The sequence below is a fragment of the Rhinoderma darwinii genome, chromosome 1, assembly GCF_050947455.1.
Source record: "Rhinoderma darwinii isolate aRhiDar2 chromosome 1, aRhiDar2.hap1, whole genome shotgun sequence".
Lineage (NCBI taxonomy): Eukaryota > Metazoa > Chordata > Amphibia > Anura > Rhinodermatidae > Rhinoderma > Rhinoderma darwinii.
The window spans coordinates 247,781,962-247,800,911 of NC_134687.1; the positions used below are offsets into that span (position 1 = coordinate 247,781,962).

Below are 18,950 nucleotides of genomic sequence, written 5' to 3' on the forward strand. Positions count from 1 at the left end.
AATCTAAACGACATAATAAAAAGTCAACCGCACCACGGATTCCCAGACAGTCTCCCACACTGGTACTAGCGAGGCCTTAAGCTGTGTAATTTCTGCGATCTGACGAGAGCAGGGACATTCAGCTTAGAATGGCCATTGACATTAAATGCTTTAATCCATAGTCCTTTTTAATCGATTGTGAAACAAAATCTAAACGACATAATAAAAATTCAACCGCACCACGGATTCCCAGACAGTCTCCCACACTGATACTAGCGAGGCCTTAAGCTGTGTAACTTCTGCGATCTGACTAGAGCAGGCACATTCAGCTTAGAATGTCCATTGACGTTAAATGCTTTAATCCATAGTCCTATTTAATCTATTGTGAAACTAAATCTTAACGACATAATAAAAAGTCAACCACACCACGGATTCCCAGACAGTCTCCCACACTGGTACTAGTGAGGCGTTAAGCTGTGTAACTTCTGCGATCTAACGAGAGCAGGCACATTCAGCTTAGAATTGCCATTGACATTAAATGATTTAATCCATAGTCCTTTTTAATCGATTGTGAAACAAAATCTAAACGACATAATAAAAAGACAACCGCACCACGGATTCCCAGACAGTCTCCCACACTGGTACTAGCGAGGCCTTAAGCTGTGTAACTTCTGCGATCTGACGAGAGCAGGCACATTCAGCTTAGAATGGCCATTGACGTTATATGCTTTAATCCATAGTCCTATTTAATCTATTGTGAAACAAAATCTAAACGACATAATAAGAAGTCATCCGCACCACGGATTCCCAGACAGTCTCCCACACTGGTACTAGCGAGGCCTTAAGCTGTGTAACTTCTGCGATCTGACGAGAGCAGGCACATTCAGCTTAGAATGGCCATAGACATTAAATGCTTTAATCCATAGTCCTTTTTAATCGATTGTGAAACAAAATCTAAACGACATAATAAAAAGTCAACCGCACCACAGATTCCCAGACAGTCTCACACACTAGTACTAGCGAGGCCTTAAGCTGTGTAACTTCTGCGATCTGACGAGGGCAGGGACATTCAGCTTAGAATGGCCATTGACATCAAATGCTTTAATCCATAGTCCTTTTTAATCGATTGTGAAACAAAATCTAAACGACATAATAAAAATTCAACCGCACCACGGATTCCCAGACAGTCTCCCACACTGGTAATAGCGAGGCCTTAAGCTGTGTAACTTCTGCGATCTGACGAGAGCAGGCACATTCAGCTTAGAATGGCCATTGACATTAAATGCTTTAATCCATAGTCCTTTTTAATCGATTGTGAAACAAAATCTAAACGACATAATAAAAATTCAACCGCACCACGGATTCCCAGACAGTCTCCCACACTGGTACTAGCGAGGCCTTAAGCTGTGTAACTTCTGCGATCTGACGAGAGCAGGCACATTCAGCTTAGAATGGCCATTGACGTTAAATGCTTTAATCCATAGTCCTATTTAATCTATTGTGAAACAAAATCTAAACGACATAATAAAAAGTCCACCACACCACGGATTCCCAGACAGTCTCCCACACTGGTACTAGCGAGGCGTTAAGCTGTGTAACTTCTGCGATCTAACGAGAACAGGCACATTCAGCTTAGAATGGCCATTGACATTAAATGCTTTAATCCATAGTCCTTTTTAATCGATTGTGAAACAAAATCTAAACGACATAATAAAAAGTCAACCGCACCACGGATTCCAAGACAGTCTCCCACACTAGTACTAACGAGGCCTCAAGCTGTGTAACTTCTGCGATCTGACGAGAGGAGGCACATTCAGCTTAGAATGGCCATTCCCATTAAAAGCCTTAATCCATAGTCCTATTTAATCTATTGTGAAACAAAATCTAAACAACATAATAAAAAGTCAACCGCACCACGGATTCCCAGACAGTCTCCCACACTGGTACTAGCGAGGCCTTAAGCTGTGTAACTTCTGCGATCTGACGAGAGCAGGCACATTCAGCTTAGAATGGCCATTGACATTAAATGCTTTAATCCATAGTCCTTTTTAATCGATTGTGAAACATAATCTAAACGACATAATAAAAAGTCAACCGCACCACGGATTCCCAGACAGTCTCCCACACTGGTACTAACGAGGCCTTAGGCTGTGTAACTTCTGCGATCTGACGAGAGCAGGCACATTGAGCTTAGAATGGCCATTGCCATTAAAAGCCTTAATCCATAGTCCTATTTAATCTATTGTGAAACAAAATCTAAACAACATAATAAAAAGTCAACCGCACCACGGATTCCCAGACAGTCTCCCACACTAGTACTAGCGAGGCCTTAAGCTGTGTAACTTCTGCGATCTGACGAGAGCAGGCACATTCAGCTTAGAATGGCCATTGACATTAAATGCTTAATCCATAGTCCTTTTTAATCGATTGTGAAACAAAATCTAAACGACATAATAAAAAGTCAACCGCACCACGGATTCCCAGACAGTCTCCCACACTGGTACTAGCGAGGCCTTAAGCTGTGTAATTTCTGCGATCTGACGAGAGCAGGGACATTCAGCTTAGAATGGCCATTGACATTAAATGCTTTAATCCATAGTCCTTTTTAATCGATTGTGAAACAAAATCTAAACGACATAATAAAAATTCAACCGCACCACGGATTCCCAGACAGTCTCCCACACTGATACTAGCGAGGCCTTAAGCTGTGTAACTTCTGCGATCTGACTAGAGCAGGCACATTCAGCTTAGAATGGCCATTGACGTTAAATGCTTTAATCCATAGTCCTATTTAATCTATTGTGAAACTAAATCTTAACGACATAATAAAAAGTCAACCACACCACGGATTCCCAGACAGTCTCCCACACTGGTACTAGTGAGGCGTTAAGCTGTGTAACTTCTGCGATCTAACGAGAGCAGGCACATTCAGCTTAGAATTGCCATTGACATTAAATGATTTAATCCATAGTCCTTTTTAATCGATTGTGAAACAAAATCTAAACGACATAATAAAAAGACAACCGCACCACGGATTCCCAGACAGTCTCCCACACTGGTACTAGCGAGGCCTTAAGCTGTGTAACTTCTGCGATCTGACGAGAGCAGGCACATTCAGCTTAGAATGGCCATTGACGTTATATGCTTTAATCCATAGTCCTATTTAATCTATTGTGAAACAAAATCTAAACGACATAATAAGAAGTCATCCGCACCACGGATTCCCAGACAGTCTCCCACACTGGTACTAGCGAGGCCTTAAGCTGTGTAACTTCTGCGATCTGACGAGAGCAGGCACATTCAGCTTAGAATGGCCATAGACATTAAATGCTTTAATCCATAGTCCTTTTTAATCGATTGTGAAACAAAATCTAAACGACATAATAAAAAGTCAACCGCACCACAGATTCCCAGACAGTCTCACACACTAGTACTAGCGAGGCCTTAAGCTGTGTAACTTCTGCGATCTGACGAGGGCAGGGACATTCAGCTTAGAATGGCCATTGACATCAAATGCTTTAATCCATAGTCCTTTTTAATCGATTGTGAAACAAAATCTAAACGACATAATAAAAATTCAACCGCACCACGGATTCCCAGACAGTCTCCCACACTGGTACTAGCGAGGCCTTAAGCTGTGTAACTTCTGCGATCTGACGAGAGCAGGCACATTCAGCTTAGAATGGCCATTGACGTTAAATGCTTTAATCCATAGTCCTATTTAATCTATTGTGAAACAAAATGTAAACGACATAATAAAAAGTCAACCGCACCACGGATTCCCAGACAGTCTCCCACACTGGTACTAGCGAGGCGTTAAGCTGTGTAACTTCTGCGATCTAACGAGAGCAGGCACATTCAGCTTAGAATGGCCATTGACATTAAATGCTTTAATCCATAGTCCTTTTTAATCGATTGTGAAACAAAATCTAAACGACATAATAAAAAGTCAACCGCACCACGGATTCCCAGACAGTCTCCCACACTGGTACTAGCGAGGCCTTAAGCTGTGTAACTTCTGCGATCTGACGAGAGCAGGCACATTCAGCTTAGAATGGCCATTGACATTAAAAGCCTTAATCCATAGTCCTATTTAATTTATTGTGAAACAAAATCTAAACAACATAATAAAAAGTCAACCGCACCACGGATTCCCAGACAGTTTCCCACACTGGTACTAGCGAGGCCTTAAGCTGTGTAACTTCTGCCTTCTGACTAGAGCAGGCACATTCAGCTTAGAATGGCCATTGACATTAAATGCTTTAATCCATAGTCCTTTTTAATCGATTGTGAAACAAAATCTAAACGACATAATAAAAAGACAACCGCACCACGGATTCCCAGACAGTCTCCCACACTGGTACTAGCGAGGCCTTAAGCTGTGTAACTTCTGCGATCTGACGAGAGCAGGCACATTCAGCTTAGAATGGCCATTGACGTTAAATGCTTTAATCCATAGTCCTATTTAATCTATTGTGAAACAAAATCTAAACGACATAATAAGAAGTCAACCGCACCACGGATTCCCAGACAGTCTCCCACACTGGTACTAGCGAGGCCTTAAGCTGTGTAACTTCTGCGATCTGACGAGAGCAGGCACATTCAGCTTAGAATGGCCATTGACATTAAAAGCCTTAATCCATAGTCCTATTTAATTTATTGTGAAACAAAATCTAAACAACATAATAAAAAGTCAACCGCACCACGGATTCCCAGACAGTCTCTCACACTGGTACTAGCGAGGCCTTAAGCTGTGTAACTTCTGCGATCTGACGAGAGCAGGGACATTCAGCTTAGAATGGCCATTGACATTCAATGCTTTAATACATAGTCCTTTTTAATCGATTGTGAAACAAAATCTAAACGACATAATAAAAATTCAACCGCACCACGGATTCCCAGACAGTTTCCCACACTGGTACTAGCGAGGCCTTAAGCTGTGTAACTTCTGCGTTCTGACTAGAGCAGGCACATTCAGCTTAGAATGGCCATTGACATTAAATGCTTTAATCCATAGTCCTTTTTAATCGATTGTGAAACAAAATCTAAACGACATAATAAAAAGTCAACCGCACCACGGATTCCAAGACAGTCTCCCACACTGGTACTAGCGAGGCCTTAAGCTGTGTAACTTCTGCAGTCTGACGAGAGCAGGCACATTCAGCTTAGAATGGCCATTGGCATTAAATGCTTTAATCCATAGTCCTTTTTAATCGATTGTGAAACAAAATCTAAACAACATAATAAAAAGTCAACCGCACCACGGATTCCCAGACAGTCTCCCTCACTGGTACTAGCAAGGCCTTAAGCTGTGTAACTTCTGCGATCTGACGAGAGCAGGGACATTCAGCTTAGAATGGCCATTGACATTAAATGCTTTAATCCATAGTCCTTTTTAATCGATTGTGAAACAAAATCTAAACGACATAATAAAAATTCAACCGCACCACGGATTCCCAGACAGTCTCCCACACTGGTACTAGCGAGGCCTTAAGCTATGTAACTTCTGCGATCTGACGAGAGCAGGCACATTCAGCTTAGAATGGCCATTGACGTTAAATGCTTTAATCCATAGTCCTATTTAATCTATTGTGAAACAAAATCTAAACGACATAATAAGAAGTCAACCACACCACGGATTCCCAGACAGTCTCCCACACTGGTACTAGCGAGGCGTTAAGCTGTGTAACTTCTGCGATCTGACGAGAGCAGGCACATTCAGCTTAGAATGGCCATTGACATTAAATGCTTTAATCCATAGTCCTTTTTAATCGATTGTGAAACAAAATCTAAACAACATAATAAAAAGTCAACCGCACCACGGATTCCCAGACAGTTTCCCACACTGGTACTAACGAGGCCTTAAGCTGTGTAACTTCTGCGCTCTGACGAGAGCAGGCACATTCAGCTTAGAATGGCCATTGCCATTAAAAGCCTTAATCCATAGTCCTATTTAATCTATTGTGAAACAAAATCTAAACAACATAATAAAAAGTCAACCGCACCACGGATTCCCAGACAGTCTCCCACACTGGTAATAGCGAGGCCTTAAGCTGTGTAACTTCTGCGATCTGACGAGAGCAGGCACATTCAGCTTAGAATGGCCATTGACATTAAATGCTTTAATCCATAGTCCTTTTTAATCGATTGTGAAACAAAATCTAAACGACATAATAAAAATTCAACCGCACCACGGATTCCCAGACAGTCTCCCACACTGGTACTAGCGAGGCCTTAAGCTGTGTAACTTCTGCGATCTGACGAGAGCAGGCACATTCAGCTTAGAATGGCCATTGACGTTAAATGCTTTAATCCATAGTCCTATTTAATCTATTGTGAAACAAAATCTAAACGACATAATAAAAAGTCAACCACACCACGGATTCCCAGACAGTCTCCCACACTGGTACTAGCGAGGCGTTAAGCTGTGTAACTTCTGCGATCTAACGAGAACAGGCACATTCAGCTTAGAATGGCCATTGACATTAAATGCTTTAATCCATAGTCCTTTTTAATCGATTGTGAAACAAAATCTAAACGACATAATAAAAAGTCAACCGCACCACGGATTCCAAGACAGTCTCCCACACTAGTACTAACGAGGCCTCAAGCTGTGTAACTTCTGCGATCTGACGAGAGGAGGCACATTCAGCTTAGAATGGCCATTGCCATTAAAAGCCTTAATCCATAGTCCTATTTAATCTATTGTGAAACAAAATCTAAACAACATAATAAAAAGTCAACCGCACCACGGATTCCCAGACAGTCTCCCACACTGGTACTAGCGAGGCCTTAAGCTGTGTAACTTCTGCGATCTGACGAGAGCAGGCACATTCAGCTTAGAATGGCCATTGACATTAAATGCTTTAATCCATAGTCCTTTTTAATCGATTGTGAAACATAATCTAAACGACATAATAAAAAGTCAACCGCACCACGGATTCCCAGACAGTCTCCCACACTGGTACTAACGAGGCCTTAGGCTGTGTAACTTCTGCGATATGACGAGAGCAGGCACATTGAGCTTAGAATGGCCATTGCCATTAAAAGCCTTAATCCATAGTCCTATTTAATCTATTGTGAAACAAAATCTAAACAACATAATAAAAAGTCAACCGCACCACGGATTCCCAGACAGTCTCCCACACTAGTACTAGCGAGGCCTTAAGCTGTGTAACTTCTGCGATCTGACGAGAGCAGGCACATTCAGCTTAGAATGGCCATTGACATTAAATGCTTAATCCATAGTCCTTTTTAATCGATTGTGAAACAAAATCTAAACGACATAATAAAAAGTCAACCGCACCACGGATTCCCAGACAGTCTCCCACACTGGTACTAGCGAGGCCTTAAGCTGTGTAATTTCTGCGATCTGACGAGAGCAGGGACATTCAGCTTAGAATGGCCATTGACATTAAATGCTTTAATCCATAGTCCTTTTTAATCGATTGTGAAACAAAATCTAAACGACATAATAAAAATTCAACCGCACCACGGATTCCCAGACAGTCTCCCACACTGATACTAGCGAGGCCTTAAGCTGTGTAACTTCTGCGATCTGACTAGAGCAGGCACATTCAGCTTAGAATGTCCATTGACGTTAAATGCTTTAATCCATAGTCCTATTTAATCTATTGTGAAACTAAATCTTAACGACATAATAAAAAGTCAACCACACCACGGATTCCCAGACAGTCTCCCACACTGGTACTAGTGAGGCGTTAAGCTGTGTAACTTCTGCGATCTAACGAGAGCAGGCACATTCAGCTTAGAATTGCCATTGACATTAAATGATTTAATCCATAGTCCTTTTTAATCGATTGTGAAACAAAATCTAAACGACATAATAAAAAGACAACCGCACCACGGATTCCCAGACAGTCTCCCACACTGGTACTAGCGAGGCCTTAAGCTGTGTAACTTCTGCGATCTGACGAGAGCAGGCACATTCAGCTTAGAATGGCCATTGACGTTATATGCTTTAATCCATAGTCCTATTTAATCTATTGTGAAACAAAATCTAAACGACATAATAAGAAGTCATCCGCACCACGGATTCCCAGACAGTCTCCCACACTGGTACTAGCGAGGCCTTAAGCTGTGTAACTTCTGCGATCTGACGAGAGCAGGCACATTCAGCTTAGAATGGCCATAGACATTAAATGCTTTAATCCATAGTCCTTTTTAATCGATTGTGAAACAAAATCTAAACGACATAATAAAAAGTCAACCGCACCACAGATTCCCAGACAGTCTCACACACTAGTACTAGCGAGGCCTTAAGCTGTGTAACTTCTGCGATCTGACGAGGGCAGGGACATTCAGCTTAGAATGGCCATTGACATCAAATGCTTTAATCCATAGTCCTTTTTAATCGATTGTGAAACAAAATCTAAACGACATAATAAAAATTCAACCGCACCACGGATTCCCAGACAGTCTCCCACACTGGTACTAGCGAGGCCTTAAGCTGTGTAACTTCTGCGATTTGACGAGAGCAGGCACATTCAGCTTAGAATGGCCATTGACGTTAAATGCTTTAATCCATAGTCCTATTTAATCTATTGTGAAACAAAATGTAAACGACATAATAAAAAAGTCAACCGCACCACGGATTCCCAGACAGTCTCCCACACTGGTACTAGCGAGGCGTTAAGCTGTGTAACTTCTGCGATCTAACGAGAGCAGGCACATTCAGCTTAGAATGGCCATTGACATTAAATGCTTTAATCCATAGTCCTTTTTAATCGATTGTGAAACAAAATCTAAACGACATAATAAAAAGTCAACCGCACCACGGATTCCCAGACAGTCTCCCACACTGGTACTAGCGAGGCCTTAAGCTGTGTAACTTCTGCGATCTGACGAGAGCAGGCACATTCAGCTTAGAATGGCCATTGACATTAAAAGCCTTAATCCATAGTCCTATTTAATTTATTGTGAAACAAAATCTAAACAACATAATAAAAAGTCAACCGCACCACGGATTCCCAGACAGTTTCCCACACTGGTACTAGCGAGGCCTTAAGCTGTGTAACTTCTGCCTTCTGACTAGAGCAGGCACATTCAGCTTAGAATGGCCATTGACATTAAATGCTTTAATCCATAGTCCTTTTTAATCGATTGTGAAACAAAATCTAAACGACATAATAAAAAGACAACCGCACCACGGATTCCCAGACAGTCTCCCACACTGGTACTAGCGAGGCCTTAAGCTGTGTAACTTCTGCGATCTGACGAGAGCAGGCACATTCAGCTTAGAATGGCCATTGACGTTAAATGCTTTAATCCATAGTCCTATTTAATCTATTGTGAAACAAAATCTAAACGACATAATAAGAAGTCAACCGCACCACGGATTCCCAGACAGTCTCCCACACTGGTACTAGCGAGGCCTTAAGCTGTGTAACTTCTGCGATCTGACGAGAGCAGGCACATTCAGCTTAGAATGGCCATTGACATTAAAAGCCTTAATCCATAGTCCTATTTAATTTATTGTGAAACAAAATCTAAACAACATAATAAAAAGTCAACCGCACCACGGATTCCCAGACAGTCTCTCACACTGGTACTAGCGAGGCCTTAAGCTGTGTAACTTCTGCGATCTGACGAGAGCAGGGACATTCAGCTTAGAATGGCCATTGACATTCAATGCTTTAATACATAGTCCTTTTTAATCGATTGTGAAACAAAATCTAAACGACATAATAAAAATTCAACCGCACCACGGATTCCCAGACAGTTTCCCACACTGGTACTAGCGAGGCCTTAAGCTGTGTAACTTCTGCGTTCTGACTAGAGCAGGCACATTCAGCTTAGAATGGCCATTGACATTAAATGCTTTAATCCATAGTCCTTTTTAATCGATTGTGAAACAAAATCTAAACGACATAATAAAAAGTCAACCGCACCACGGATTCCAAGACAGTCTCCCACACTGGTACTAGCGAGGCCTTAAGCTGTGTAACTTCTGCAGTCTGACGAGAGCAGGCACATTCAGCTTAGAATGGCCATTGGCATTAAATGCTTTAATCCATAGTCCTTTTTAATCGATTGTGAAACAAAATCTAAACAACATAATAAAAAGTCAACCGCACCACGGATTCCCAGACAGTCTCCCTCACTGGTACTAGCAAGGCCTTAAGCTGTGTAACTTCTGCGATCTGACGAGAGCAGGGACATTCAGCTTAGAATGGCCATGGACATTAAATGCTTTAATCCATAGTCCTTTTTAATCGATTGTGAAACAAAATCTAAACGACATAATAAAAATTCAACCGCACCATAGATTCCCAGACAGTCTCCCACACTGGTACTAGCGAGGCCTTAAGCTGTGTAACTTCTGCGATCTGACGAGAGCAGGCACATTCAGTTTAGAATGGCCATTGACGTTAAATGCTTTAATCCATAGTCCTATTTAATCTATTGTGAAACAAAATCTAAACGACATAATAAAAAGTCAACCGCACCACGGATTCCCAGACAGTCTCCCACACTGGTACTAGCAAGGCGTTAAGCTGTGTAACTTCTGCGATCTAACGAGAGCAGGCACATTCAGCTTAGAATGGCCACTGACATTAAATGCTTTAATCCATAGTCCTTTTTAATCGATTGTGAAACAAAATCTAAACAACATAATAAAAAGTCAACCGCACCACGGATTCCCAGACACTCTCCCACACTGGTACTAGCGAGGGCTTAAGCTGTGTAACTTCTGCGATCTAACGAGAGCAGGCACATTCAGCTTAGAATTGCCATTGACATTAAATGCATTAATCCATAGTCCTTTTTAATCGATTGTGAAACAAAATCTAAACGACATAATAAAAAGTCTACCGCACCACGGATTCCCAGACAGTCTCCCACACTGGTACTAGCGAGGCCTTAAGCTGTGTAACTTCTGCGTTCGGACGAGAGCAGGAACATTCAGCTTAGAATGGCCATTGACGTTAAATGCTTTAATCCATAGTCCTATTTAATCTATTGTGAAACAAAATCTAAACGACATAATAAAAAGTCAACCGCACCACGGATTCCCAGACAGTCTCCCACACTGGTACTAGCGAGGCCTTAAGCTGTGTAACTTCTGCGATCTGACGAGAGCAGGCACATTCAGCTTAGAATGGCCATTGACATTAAATGCTTTAACCCCTTCGCGCTCAGGTCAGTAATAGTACGTCCTGCTAAGTAGAACGTTCGCGCTCAGGTCAGTACTATTACTGACCTGAGTAAACACGGCGCCATCTTTCCCCGGCGCGTGTCTGAGCTGTGATACCTGCTGTTTCCGACAGCAGGCTATCACAGCTTAGTGTGCAGGGACCGATCGCGGTGGTCCCCGCCGATTAACCCCTTAGAAGCCGCGTTCAATAGCGATCGCGGCTTCTTAGGGGTTAAGCTGCCATCGCCGGCCTGCTACACGATAGCGGGCCGTGATGGCTACTATGGCAACCAGAATCCTAACAATGGACTCTGGCTACGCCATCGACGGAAGCCTAGTGGGTCCCGACAAAATCAGGACCCACTATGCTTGCTGTCAGCGAACAGCTGACAGCTCTAATACACTGCACTACGCATGTAGTGCAGTGTATTAGAATAGCGATCAGAGCCTCCTGCTCTCATGTCCCCTAGTGGGACAAAGTAAAAAAAGTGTGAAAAAGTAAAAAAAAGTTGTGTAAAAATAAGAAAATAAAAGATTTAAAAGTAATAAAAGTAAAAGTCCCCCTTTTTCCCTTATCAGTTCTTTATTATTAATAAAAATATATAAATAAACAAATAAACTATACATAATTGGTATCGCCGCGTCCGTAACGTCCTGAACTACAAAACGATGTCATTATTTATCCCGCGCGGTGAACGCCGTAAGAGAAAATAATAATAAACCGTACCACAATCACAATTCTTTGGTCACTTCACCTCCCAAAAAATGGAATAAAAAGAGATCAAAAAGTCGAATGTACCTAAAAATTGTACTGATCGAAACTACAGTTCGTTACGCAAAAAATAAGTCCTCGCACGGCTTTCCTGATGGAAAAATAAAACAGTTATGGCTCTTAGAATAAGGGAACAGAAAAAATAAATTATATTTTACAAAATGTATTTTATTGTGCAAACGACATAAGACATAAAAAAAAACTATAAACATCTGGTATCGCCGTAATCGTATCGCCCCGCAGAATAAAGTGAATATGTCATTTATAGCGCACGGTGAACGCTGTAAAAAAAATGGAATAAAAAACAATAGTAAAATTGCTGTTTTTTTAGTCACCACGCCACCTAAAAATAGAATAAAAACTGATCAAAAAGCCGCATGCACCCCATGAAAACTACAATGGATTCCTCAAGGGGTCTAGTTTCCAAAAAGGGGTCACTTTTGGGGGGTTTCCACTGTTTTAGCACCACAAGACCTCTTCAAACCGGACATGGTGCCTAATAAATTAAATTAAATTAATTAAATGTCACCTCTACTTTGCTCTAAATTCCTGTGAAACGCCTAAAGGGTTAATAAACTTTTTAAATGCTGTTGTGAATACTTTGAGGGGTCTAGTTTCTGAAATGGGGTGTTTGATAAGGGTGTCTAATATATGGGCCCCTCAAAGCAACTTCAGAACTGAGCTGGAAACTAAAAAATAAAATAAAAATGAGGCAATACTTCGCTTCTTACATTATACTGATAATGAGCCGTGCCCACCCCGAGATGACCCCAGTTTTGACCGTTTGTATAAACGGAGACCCCTATTAGACCGTTTCAGTGCCCGGTTTTCCCAGCATTCACCCCCGAGAAGTGTATTTCTATAGATGAATCCCTGGTACATTTGAAAGGGAGGCTTCAATTCCGCGAGTACCTGCCGTGTAAGAGGGCAAGGTATGGCGTGAAGATGTATAAGCTGCGAGAGTGCATCAGGGTATACCTACAAATTTAGGATATATGAAGGGAAGGACACCAGTTCTCAGCCCCCAGAATGCCCCCCCTTACTGGGAGTTAATACAAAAATTGTGTGGGATTTGGTGCACCCACTGCTGGACCAGGGTTACCACCTCTACCTGGATAATTTTTATACCAGCGTCCCACTCTTCAACTGCCTCGCTTCCAGAAGTCCTGCGGCATGCGCCACTGCTAGAAGAAATCTGAGAGGCCTCCCTAAGACTCTGCTTGGGCAAACACTCAGAAGGGGTGAGAGCAGGGCACAATCTAGCAGCAACATATTGTGTGTCAAGTACAAGACCAGGGAGATGCCACACCAGTACCCATGTACCTGTACGAGGTACCAGTACAGGGACCCCCAAACTAGACTGCATCCTGGACTACAATAGGTACATGGGAGGGGTGGACTTGTCAGATCAAGTCCTGAAGCCTTACAGTACTTCTGGAAGCGGGGCCACAGGCATCGTACCAGGGCAACACTTTTTAGGAGAAGTTCCCCAAACTGGCAAGAAGGGAAAAAGTCAAAAGAGGTGCAGAGTCTGCTATAAGAGGGGGATAAGGAAGGACACAATATATCAATGTGACACGTGTCCCGAAAAACCAGAGCTCTGTATGAAAGAGTGTTTTCAAATTTATCATCCATCCCTTTATTTTTAATTTACCCCAGTTTTACTCGCTCTGATCCACTTCGCACAGCTTACCCATCCTCATCTTTCCCCTCTGAGCCCTGCTGTATGCCCAGGCAGCTGATAACAGCCACATGTAGGGTATTGCCGTACCCGGGAGAGCCAACATTACAGTTTATGGGGTGTAGGTCTCCGGTGGCACATGCTGGGCACAATATATCGGACACTGACATGGCATATATATAGAAAATTGCAAATCTCACTCTGCACCATCTGCTGCGCATTATCTTTTACACAATACCTGTGGGGTCAAAATGCTCACTACACCTCTAGATGAATTCCTTAAGGGGTGTCGTTTTTAAAACGGGGTCACTTCTCGGGGGTTTCAACTGTACTGATACCTCAGGGGCTTCTGCACACACGACTTAGCACCAGAAAATTCCCAGTAGGCCACATGGTGGTCCTTTCCTTCTGAGCCCTCCCATGGGCCCAAACGGCAGTTTATCACCACAAATAGGGTATTGCCACACTCAGGACAAATTGGGCAACAAAATGCGGTATTTTATTCCTTGTGAAAATAAGAAATTTTGAGCCAAAACTACCTCTTATTGGAAAAAATAATTTTTTTTTTAATTCACAGTCCAATTCAAATAAATTCTGTGAAAAAACTGTGGGGTCTAAATGGTCACAACACCCATAAATAAATTCTTTGAGGGGTGTAGTTTCCAAAATGGGGTGACTTCTGGTGGGTTTCCATTGCTTTGATACCTTTGGGGCTCTGCAAATGCGACATGGCACCCAAAAACCAATCCAGCAAAATCTGGGCTCCAAAGAACACATAGCGCTCCTTTCCTTCTGAGGCCTCCCATGGGCCCAAACGGCAGTTTATCACCACAAATGGGGTATTGCCGCACTCAGGACAAATTGGGCAACAAATTGGGGTATTTTATTCCTTGTGAAAATAAGAAATTTTGAGCCAAAACTACCTCTTATTGGAAAAAATGTAATTTTTTTGAATTCACAGCCCAATTCAAATAAATTCTGTGAAAAAACTGTGGAGTCTAAATGGTCACAACACCCATAAATGAATTCCTTGAGGGGTGTAGTTTCCAAAATGGGGTCACTTCTGGTGGGTTTCCATTGCTTTGATACCTTTGGGGCTCTGCAAATGCGACATGGCACCCGAAAACCAATCCAGCAAAATCTCTGCTCCAAAGAACACATAGCGCTCCTTTCCTTCTAATACCTCCCATGGGCCCAAACGGCAGTTTATGGGCACAAATAGGGTATTGCCGCACTCAGGACAAATTTGGCAACAAAATGGGGTATTTTATTCGTTGTGAAAATAAGACATTTTGAGCCAAAACTACATCTTATTGGAAAAAAGTTTTTCTTTTTAAATTCACAGCCCAATTCAAATAAGTTCTGTGAAAAAACTGTGGGGTCTAAATGGTCACAACACCCATAAATAAATTCCTTGAGGGGTTTTGTTTCCAAAATGGGGTCACTTTTGGTGGGTTTCCATTGCTTTGATACCTCTGAGGCTCTGCAAATGCAACATGGCACCCGAAAACCAATACAGCAAAATCTGGACTCCAACAAACACATAGCGCTCCTTTCCTTCTGAGCCCTCCCATGGGCCCAAACGGCAGTTTATCACCACAAATGGGGTATTGCCGCACTCAGGACAAATTGGGCAACAAAATGGGGCATTTTGTTCCCTGTGAAAATAAGAAATTCTGATCAAAAATGACATCTTATTGGAAAAATTGTCATTCTTTTAATTTCACAGCCCAATTCAAATACGCGCTGTGAAAAAACTACGGGGTCAAAATGGTAACAATAACCATAAATTAATTCCTTGAGGGGTGCAGTTTCCAAAATGGGGTCAGTTTTGGGGGATTCCTACTGTTTTGGCACCTCAACACCTCTCCAAACCTGGCATGCTGCCTAAAATATATGCTAATAAAAAAGCACCACCAAAATGCACTAGGTGCTTCTTTGCTTCTGGGGCTTGTGTTTTATTCCACGAGCGCACTAGAGCCACATGTGGGACATTTCTAAAAACTGAAGAATCTGGACAATACATATTTAGTTGTGTTTCTCTGGTAAAACCTTCTTTGTTACAGAAAAAAAATAGAATAAAATTGAAATTCAGAAATAAAAACGAAATTTGCAAATTTCACCTCCACTTTGCTTTAATTCCTGTGAAATTCCTGAAGGGTTAAAAAACTTTCTAAATGCTGTTTTGAATACTTTGAAGGGTCTAGTTTTTAAAATGGGGTGCTTTATGGGGGTTTCTAATACATAGGCCCCTCAAAGCCACTTCAGAACTGAACAGGTACCTTAAAAAAAAGGCTTTTGAAATTTTCTTAAAAATATGAGAAATTGCTGTTTATGTTCTAAGCCTTGTAACGTCCAAGAAAAATAAAATAATGTTCTAAAAACGATGCTAATCTAAAGTAGACATATGGGAAATGTGAACTAGTAACTATTTTGGGTGGTATAACCGTCTGTTTTTCAAGCAGATGCATTTAAATTCTGAAAAATGCTATTTTTTCTAAATTTTCTCTAAATTTTGCAATTTTTCTCAAATAAAGACTGAATATATCGACCAAATTTTACCACGAACATGAAGCCCAAAGTGTCACGAGAAAACAATCTCGGAATCGCTTGCATAGGTTTAAGCATTCCGACGTTATTACCACATAAAGTGAAATATGTCAGATTTGAAAAATGGGCTCTGAGCCTTAAGGCCCAAACTAGGCTGCGTCCTTAAGGGGTTAATCCATAGTCCTTTTTAATCGATTGTAAAACAAAATCTAAACGACATAATAAAAAGTCAACCGCACCACGGATTCCCAGACAGTCTCCCACACTGGTACTAGCGAGGCCTTAAGCTGTGTAACTTCTGCAATCTGACGAGAGCAGGGACATTCAGCTTAGAATGGCCATTGACATTAAATGCTTTAATCCATAGTCCTTTTTAATCGATTGTGAAACAAAATCTAAACGACATAATAAAAAGACAAACGCACCACGGATTCCCAGACAGTCTCCCACACTGGTACTAGCGAGGCCTTAAGCTGTGTAACTTCTGCGATCTGACGAGAGCAGGCACATTCAGCTTAGAATGGCCATTGACGTTATATGCTTTAATCCATAGTCCTATTTAATCTATTGTGAAACAAAATCTAAACGACATAATAAGAAGTCAACCGCACCACGGATTCCCAGACAGTCTCCCACACTGGTACTAGCGAGGCCTTAAGCTGTGTAACTTCTGCGATCTGACGAGAGCAGGCACATTCAGCTTAGAATGGCCATAGACATTAAATGCTTTAATCCATAGTCCTTTTTAATCGATTGTGAAACAAAATCTAAACGACATAATAAAAAGGCAACCGCACCACAGATTCCCAGACAGTCTCACACACTGGTACTAGCGAGGCCTTAAGCTGTGTAACTTCTGCGATCTGACGAGGGCAGGGACATTCAGCTTAGAATGGCCATTGACATCAAATGCTTTAATCCATAGTCCTTTTTAATCGATTGTGAAACAAAATCTAAACGACATAATAAAAATTCAACCGCACCACGGATTCCCAGACAGTCTCCCACACTGGTACTAGCGAGGCCTTAAGCTGTGTAACTTCTGCGATCTGACGAGAGCAGGCACATTCAGCTTAGAATGGCCATTGACGTTAAATGCTTTAATCCATAGTCCTATTTAATCTATTGTGAAACAAAATGTAAACGACATAATAAAAAGTCAACCGCACCACGGATTCCTAGACAGTCTCCCACACTGGTACTAGCGAGGCGTTAAGCTGTGTAATTTCTGCGATCTAACGAGAGCAGGCACATTCAGCTTAGAATGGCCATTGACATTAAATGCTTTAATCCATAGTCCTTTTTAATCGATTGTGAAACAAAATCTAAACGACATAATAAAAAGTCAACCGCACCACGGATTCCCAGACAGTCTCCCACACTGGTACTAGCGAGGCCTTAAGCTGTGTAACTTCTGCGATCTGACGAGAGCAGGCACATTCAGCTTAGAATGGCCATTGACATTAAAAGCCTTAATCCATAGTCCTATTTAATTTATTGTGAAACAAAATCTAAACAACATAATAAAAAGTCAACCGCACCACGGATTCCCAGACAGTTTCCCACACTGGTACTAGCGAGGCCTTAAGCTGTGTAACTTCTGCCTTCTGACTAGAGCAGGCACATTCAGCTTAGAATGGCCATTGACATTAAATGCTTTAATCCATAGTCCTTTTTAATCGATTGTGAAACAAAATCTAAACGACATAATAAAAAGACAACCGCACCACGGATTCCCAGACAGTCTCCCACACTGGTACTAGCGAGGCCTTAAGCTGTGTAACTTCTGCGATCTGACGAGAGCAGGCACATTCAGCTTAGAATGGCCATTGACGTTAAATGCTTTAATCCATAGTCCTATTTAATCTATTGTGAAACAAAATCTAAACGACATAATAAGAAGTCAACCGCACCACGGATTCCCAGACAGTCTCCCACACTGGTACTAGCGAGGCCTTAAGCTGTGTAACTTCTGCGATCTGACGAGAGCAGGCACATTCAGCTTAGAATGGCCATAGACATTAAATGCTTTAATCCATAGTCCTTTTTAATCGATTGTGAAACAAAATCTAAACGACATAATAAAAAGTCAACCGCACCACAGATTCCCAGACAGTCTCCCACACTGGTACTAGCGAGGCCTTAAGCTGTGTAACTTCTGCGATCTGACGAGGGCAGGCACATTCAGCTTAGAATGGCCATTGACATTAAATGCTTTAATCCATAGTCCTTTTTAATCGATTGTGAAACAAAATCTAAACGACATAATAAAAAGACAACCGCACCACGGATTCCCAGACAGTCTCCCACACTGGTACTAGCGAGGCCTTAAGCTGTGTAACTTCTGCGATCTGACGAGAGCAGGCACATTCAGCTTAGAATGGCCATTGACGTTAAATGCTTTAATCCATAGTCCTATTTAATCTATTGTGAAACAAAATCTAAACGACATAATAAGAAGTCAACCGCACCACGGATTCCCAGACAGTCTCCCACACTGGTACTAGCGAGGCCTTAAGCTGTGTAACTTCTGCGATCTGACGAGAGCAGGCACATTCAGCTTAGAATGGCCATAGACATTAAATGCTTTAATCCATAGTCCTTTTTAATCGATTGTGAAACAAAATCTAAACGACATAATAAAAAGTCAACCGCACCACAGATTCCCAGACAGTCTCCCACACTGGTACTAGCGAGGCCTTAAGCTGTGTAACTTCTGCGATCTGACGAGGGCAGGGACATTCAGCTTAGAATGGCCATTGACATCAAATACTTTAATCCATAGTCCTTTTTAATCGATTGTGAAACAA

At 41.8% G+C, this 18,950-nt stretch overlaps 58 pseudogenes; all 58 read right to left on the reverse strand.

Annotated features, from left to right (window-relative positions):
* Positions 1 to 21: 21 nt before the first annotated feature.
* LOC142724151 (5S ribosomal RNA) lies at positions 22 to 140 on the reverse strand (annotated as a pseudogene).
* Positions 141 to 579: 439 nt separating this feature from the next.
* On the reverse strand, positions 580 to 698 carry LOC142732588 (5S ribosomal RNA; annotated as a pseudogene).
* A 67-nt stretch (positions 699 to 765) lies between these two features.
* On the reverse strand, positions 766 to 884 carry LOC142674023 (5S ribosomal RNA; annotated as a pseudogene).
* Positions 885 to 1,137: 253 nt separating this feature from the next.
* On the reverse strand, positions 1,138 to 1,256 carry LOC142689348 (5S ribosomal RNA; annotated as a pseudogene).
* A 67-nt stretch (positions 1,257 to 1,323) lies between these two features.
* On the reverse strand, positions 1,324 to 1,442 carry LOC142736563 (5S ribosomal RNA; annotated as a pseudogene).
* A 439-nt stretch (positions 1,443 to 1,881) lies between these two features.
* On the reverse strand, positions 1,882 to 2,000 carry LOC142682526 (5S ribosomal RNA; annotated as a pseudogene).
* A 67-nt stretch (positions 2,001 to 2,067) lies between these two features.
* Positions 2,068 to 2,186, reverse strand: LOC142702073 (5S ribosomal RNA; annotated as a pseudogene).
* Positions 2,187 to 2,253: 67 nt separating this feature from the next.
* LOC142735985 (5S ribosomal RNA) lies at positions 2,254 to 2,372 on the reverse strand (annotated as a pseudogene).
* Positions 2,373 to 2,438: 66 nt separating this feature from the next.
* LOC142724162 (5S ribosomal RNA) lies at positions 2,439 to 2,557 on the reverse strand (annotated as a pseudogene).
* A 439-nt stretch (positions 2,558 to 2,996) lies between these two features.
* LOC142732599 (5S ribosomal RNA) lies at positions 2,997 to 3,115 on the reverse strand (annotated as a pseudogene).
* A 67-nt stretch (positions 3,116 to 3,182) lies between these two features.
* Positions 3,183 to 3,301, reverse strand: LOC142674045 (5S ribosomal RNA; annotated as a pseudogene).
* A 253-nt stretch (positions 3,302 to 3,554) lies between these two features.
* On the reverse strand, positions 3,555 to 3,673 carry LOC142736564 (5S ribosomal RNA; annotated as a pseudogene).
* Positions 3,674 to 3,740: 67 nt separating this feature from the next.
* Positions 3,741 to 3,859, reverse strand: LOC142680563 (5S ribosomal RNA; annotated as a pseudogene).
* Positions 3,860 to 3,926: 67 nt separating this feature from the next.
* Positions 3,927 to 4,045, reverse strand: LOC142682647 (5S ribosomal RNA; annotated as a pseudogene).
* A 67-nt stretch (positions 4,046 to 4,112) lies between these two features.
* On the reverse strand, positions 4,113 to 4,231 carry LOC142708844 (5S ribosomal RNA; annotated as a pseudogene).
* A 67-nt stretch (positions 4,232 to 4,298) lies between these two features.
* LOC142732611 (5S ribosomal RNA) lies at positions 4,299 to 4,417 on the reverse strand (annotated as a pseudogene).
* Positions 4,418 to 4,484: 67 nt separating this feature from the next.
* On the reverse strand, positions 4,485 to 4,603 carry LOC142682769 (5S ribosomal RNA; annotated as a pseudogene).
* Positions 4,604 to 4,670: 67 nt separating this feature from the next.
* LOC142671075 (5S ribosomal RNA) lies at positions 4,671 to 4,789 on the reverse strand (annotated as a pseudogene).
* A 67-nt stretch (positions 4,790 to 4,856) lies between these two features.
* On the reverse strand, positions 4,857 to 4,975 carry LOC142696465 (5S ribosomal RNA; annotated as a pseudogene).
* A 67-nt stretch (positions 4,976 to 5,042) lies between these two features.
* On the reverse strand, positions 5,043 to 5,161 carry LOC142706273 (5S ribosomal RNA; annotated as a pseudogene).
* A 67-nt stretch (positions 5,162 to 5,228) lies between these two features.
* LOC142670412 (5S ribosomal RNA) lies at positions 5,229 to 5,347 on the reverse strand (annotated as a pseudogene).
* A 67-nt stretch (positions 5,348 to 5,414) lies between these two features.
* LOC142670953 (5S ribosomal RNA) lies at positions 5,415 to 5,533 on the reverse strand (annotated as a pseudogene).
* A 67-nt stretch (positions 5,534 to 5,600) lies between these two features.
* LOC142691096 (5S ribosomal RNA) lies at positions 5,601 to 5,719 on the reverse strand (annotated as a pseudogene).
* A 67-nt stretch (positions 5,720 to 5,786) lies between these two features.
* On the reverse strand, positions 5,787 to 5,905 carry LOC142667947 (5S ribosomal RNA; annotated as a pseudogene).
* A 67-nt stretch (positions 5,906 to 5,972) lies between these two features.
* LOC142737757 (5S ribosomal RNA) lies at positions 5,973 to 6,091 on the reverse strand (annotated as a pseudogene).
* Positions 6,092 to 6,158: 67 nt separating this feature from the next.
* Positions 6,159 to 6,277, reverse strand: LOC142736565 (5S ribosomal RNA; annotated as a pseudogene).
* A 67-nt stretch (positions 6,278 to 6,344) lies between these two features.
* Positions 6,345 to 6,463, reverse strand: LOC142710753 (5S ribosomal RNA; annotated as a pseudogene).
* A 253-nt stretch (positions 6,464 to 6,716) lies between these two features.
* Positions 6,717 to 6,835, reverse strand: LOC142682890 (5S ribosomal RNA; annotated as a pseudogene).
* Positions 6,836 to 7,088: 253 nt separating this feature from the next.
* LOC142735996 (5S ribosomal RNA) lies at positions 7,089 to 7,207 on the reverse strand (annotated as a pseudogene).
* Positions 7,208 to 7,273: 66 nt separating this feature from the next.
* Positions 7,274 to 7,392, reverse strand: LOC142724173 (5S ribosomal RNA; annotated as a pseudogene).
* Positions 7,393 to 7,831: 439 nt separating this feature from the next.
* LOC142732633 (5S ribosomal RNA) lies at positions 7,832 to 7,950 on the reverse strand (annotated as a pseudogene).
* A 67-nt stretch (positions 7,951 to 8,017) lies between these two features.
* Positions 8,018 to 8,136, reverse strand: LOC142674056 (5S ribosomal RNA; annotated as a pseudogene).
* Positions 8,137 to 8,389: 253 nt separating this feature from the next.
* LOC142692982 (5S ribosomal RNA) lies at positions 8,390 to 8,508 on the reverse strand (annotated as a pseudogene).
* Positions 8,509 to 8,576: 68 nt separating this feature from the next.
* On the reverse strand, positions 8,577 to 8,695 carry LOC142680574 (5S ribosomal RNA; annotated as a pseudogene).
* Positions 8,696 to 8,762: 67 nt separating this feature from the next.
* On the reverse strand, positions 8,763 to 8,881 carry LOC142683011 (5S ribosomal RNA; annotated as a pseudogene).
* Positions 8,882 to 8,948: 67 nt separating this feature from the next.
* Positions 8,949 to 9,067, reverse strand: LOC142708855 (5S ribosomal RNA; annotated as a pseudogene).
* A 67-nt stretch (positions 9,068 to 9,134) lies between these two features.
* On the reverse strand, positions 9,135 to 9,253 carry LOC142732644 (5S ribosomal RNA; annotated as a pseudogene).
* Positions 9,254 to 9,320: 67 nt separating this feature from the next.
* Positions 9,321 to 9,439, reverse strand: LOC142683132 (5S ribosomal RNA; annotated as a pseudogene).
* Positions 9,440 to 9,506: 67 nt separating this feature from the next.
* Positions 9,507 to 9,625, reverse strand: LOC142671086 (5S ribosomal RNA; annotated as a pseudogene).
* A 67-nt stretch (positions 9,626 to 9,692) lies between these two features.
* LOC142696477 (5S ribosomal RNA) lies at positions 9,693 to 9,811 on the reverse strand (annotated as a pseudogene).
* A 67-nt stretch (positions 9,812 to 9,878) lies between these two features.
* On the reverse strand, positions 9,879 to 9,997 carry LOC142706284 (5S ribosomal RNA; annotated as a pseudogene).
* A 67-nt stretch (positions 9,998 to 10,064) lies between these two features.
* LOC142699100 (5S ribosomal RNA) lies at positions 10,065 to 10,183 on the reverse strand (annotated as a pseudogene).
* A 253-nt stretch (positions 10,184 to 10,436) lies between these two features.
* On the reverse strand, positions 10,437 to 10,555 carry LOC142710204 (5S ribosomal RNA; annotated as a pseudogene).
* A 253-nt stretch (positions 10,556 to 10,808) lies between these two features.
* On the reverse strand, positions 10,809 to 10,927 carry LOC142715637 (5S ribosomal RNA; annotated as a pseudogene).
* A 67-nt stretch (positions 10,928 to 10,994) lies between these two features.
* LOC142683254 (5S ribosomal RNA) lies at positions 10,995 to 11,113 on the reverse strand (annotated as a pseudogene).
* A 5,254-nt stretch (positions 11,114 to 16,367) lies between these two features.
* On the reverse strand, positions 16,368 to 16,486 carry LOC142737898 (5S ribosomal RNA; annotated as a pseudogene).
* Positions 16,487 to 16,553: 67 nt separating this feature from the next.
* On the reverse strand, positions 16,554 to 16,672 carry LOC142738246 (5S ribosomal RNA; annotated as a pseudogene).
* Positions 16,673 to 16,739: 67 nt separating this feature from the next.
* On the reverse strand, positions 16,740 to 16,858 carry LOC142733678 (5S ribosomal RNA; annotated as a pseudogene).
* Positions 16,859 to 17,111: 253 nt separating this feature from the next.
* On the reverse strand, positions 17,112 to 17,230 carry LOC142736566 (5S ribosomal RNA; annotated as a pseudogene).
* A 67-nt stretch (positions 17,231 to 17,297) lies between these two features.
* Positions 17,298 to 17,416, reverse strand: LOC142698834 (5S ribosomal RNA; annotated as a pseudogene).
* Positions 17,417 to 17,483: 67 nt separating this feature from the next.
* On the reverse strand, positions 17,484 to 17,602 carry LOC142683375 (5S ribosomal RNA; annotated as a pseudogene).
* A 67-nt stretch (positions 17,603 to 17,669) lies between these two features.
* LOC142708866 (5S ribosomal RNA) lies at positions 17,670 to 17,788 on the reverse strand (annotated as a pseudogene).
* A 67-nt stretch (positions 17,789 to 17,855) lies between these two features.
* Positions 17,856 to 17,974, reverse strand: LOC142732655 (5S ribosomal RNA; annotated as a pseudogene).
* A 67-nt stretch (positions 17,975 to 18,041) lies between these two features.
* LOC142733700 (5S ribosomal RNA) lies at positions 18,042 to 18,160 on the reverse strand (annotated as a pseudogene).
* A 67-nt stretch (positions 18,161 to 18,227) lies between these two features.
* Positions 18,228 to 18,346, reverse strand: LOC142665787 (5S ribosomal RNA; annotated as a pseudogene).
* A 67-nt stretch (positions 18,347 to 18,413) lies between these two features.
* On the reverse strand, positions 18,414 to 18,532 carry LOC142732666 (5S ribosomal RNA; annotated as a pseudogene).
* Positions 18,533 to 18,599: 67 nt separating this feature from the next.
* LOC142733711 (5S ribosomal RNA) lies at positions 18,600 to 18,718 on the reverse strand (annotated as a pseudogene).
* Positions 18,719 to 18,785: 67 nt separating this feature from the next.
* Positions 18,786 to 18,904, reverse strand: LOC142675908 (5S ribosomal RNA; annotated as a pseudogene).
* Positions 18,905 to 18,950: the final 46 nt, after the last annotated feature.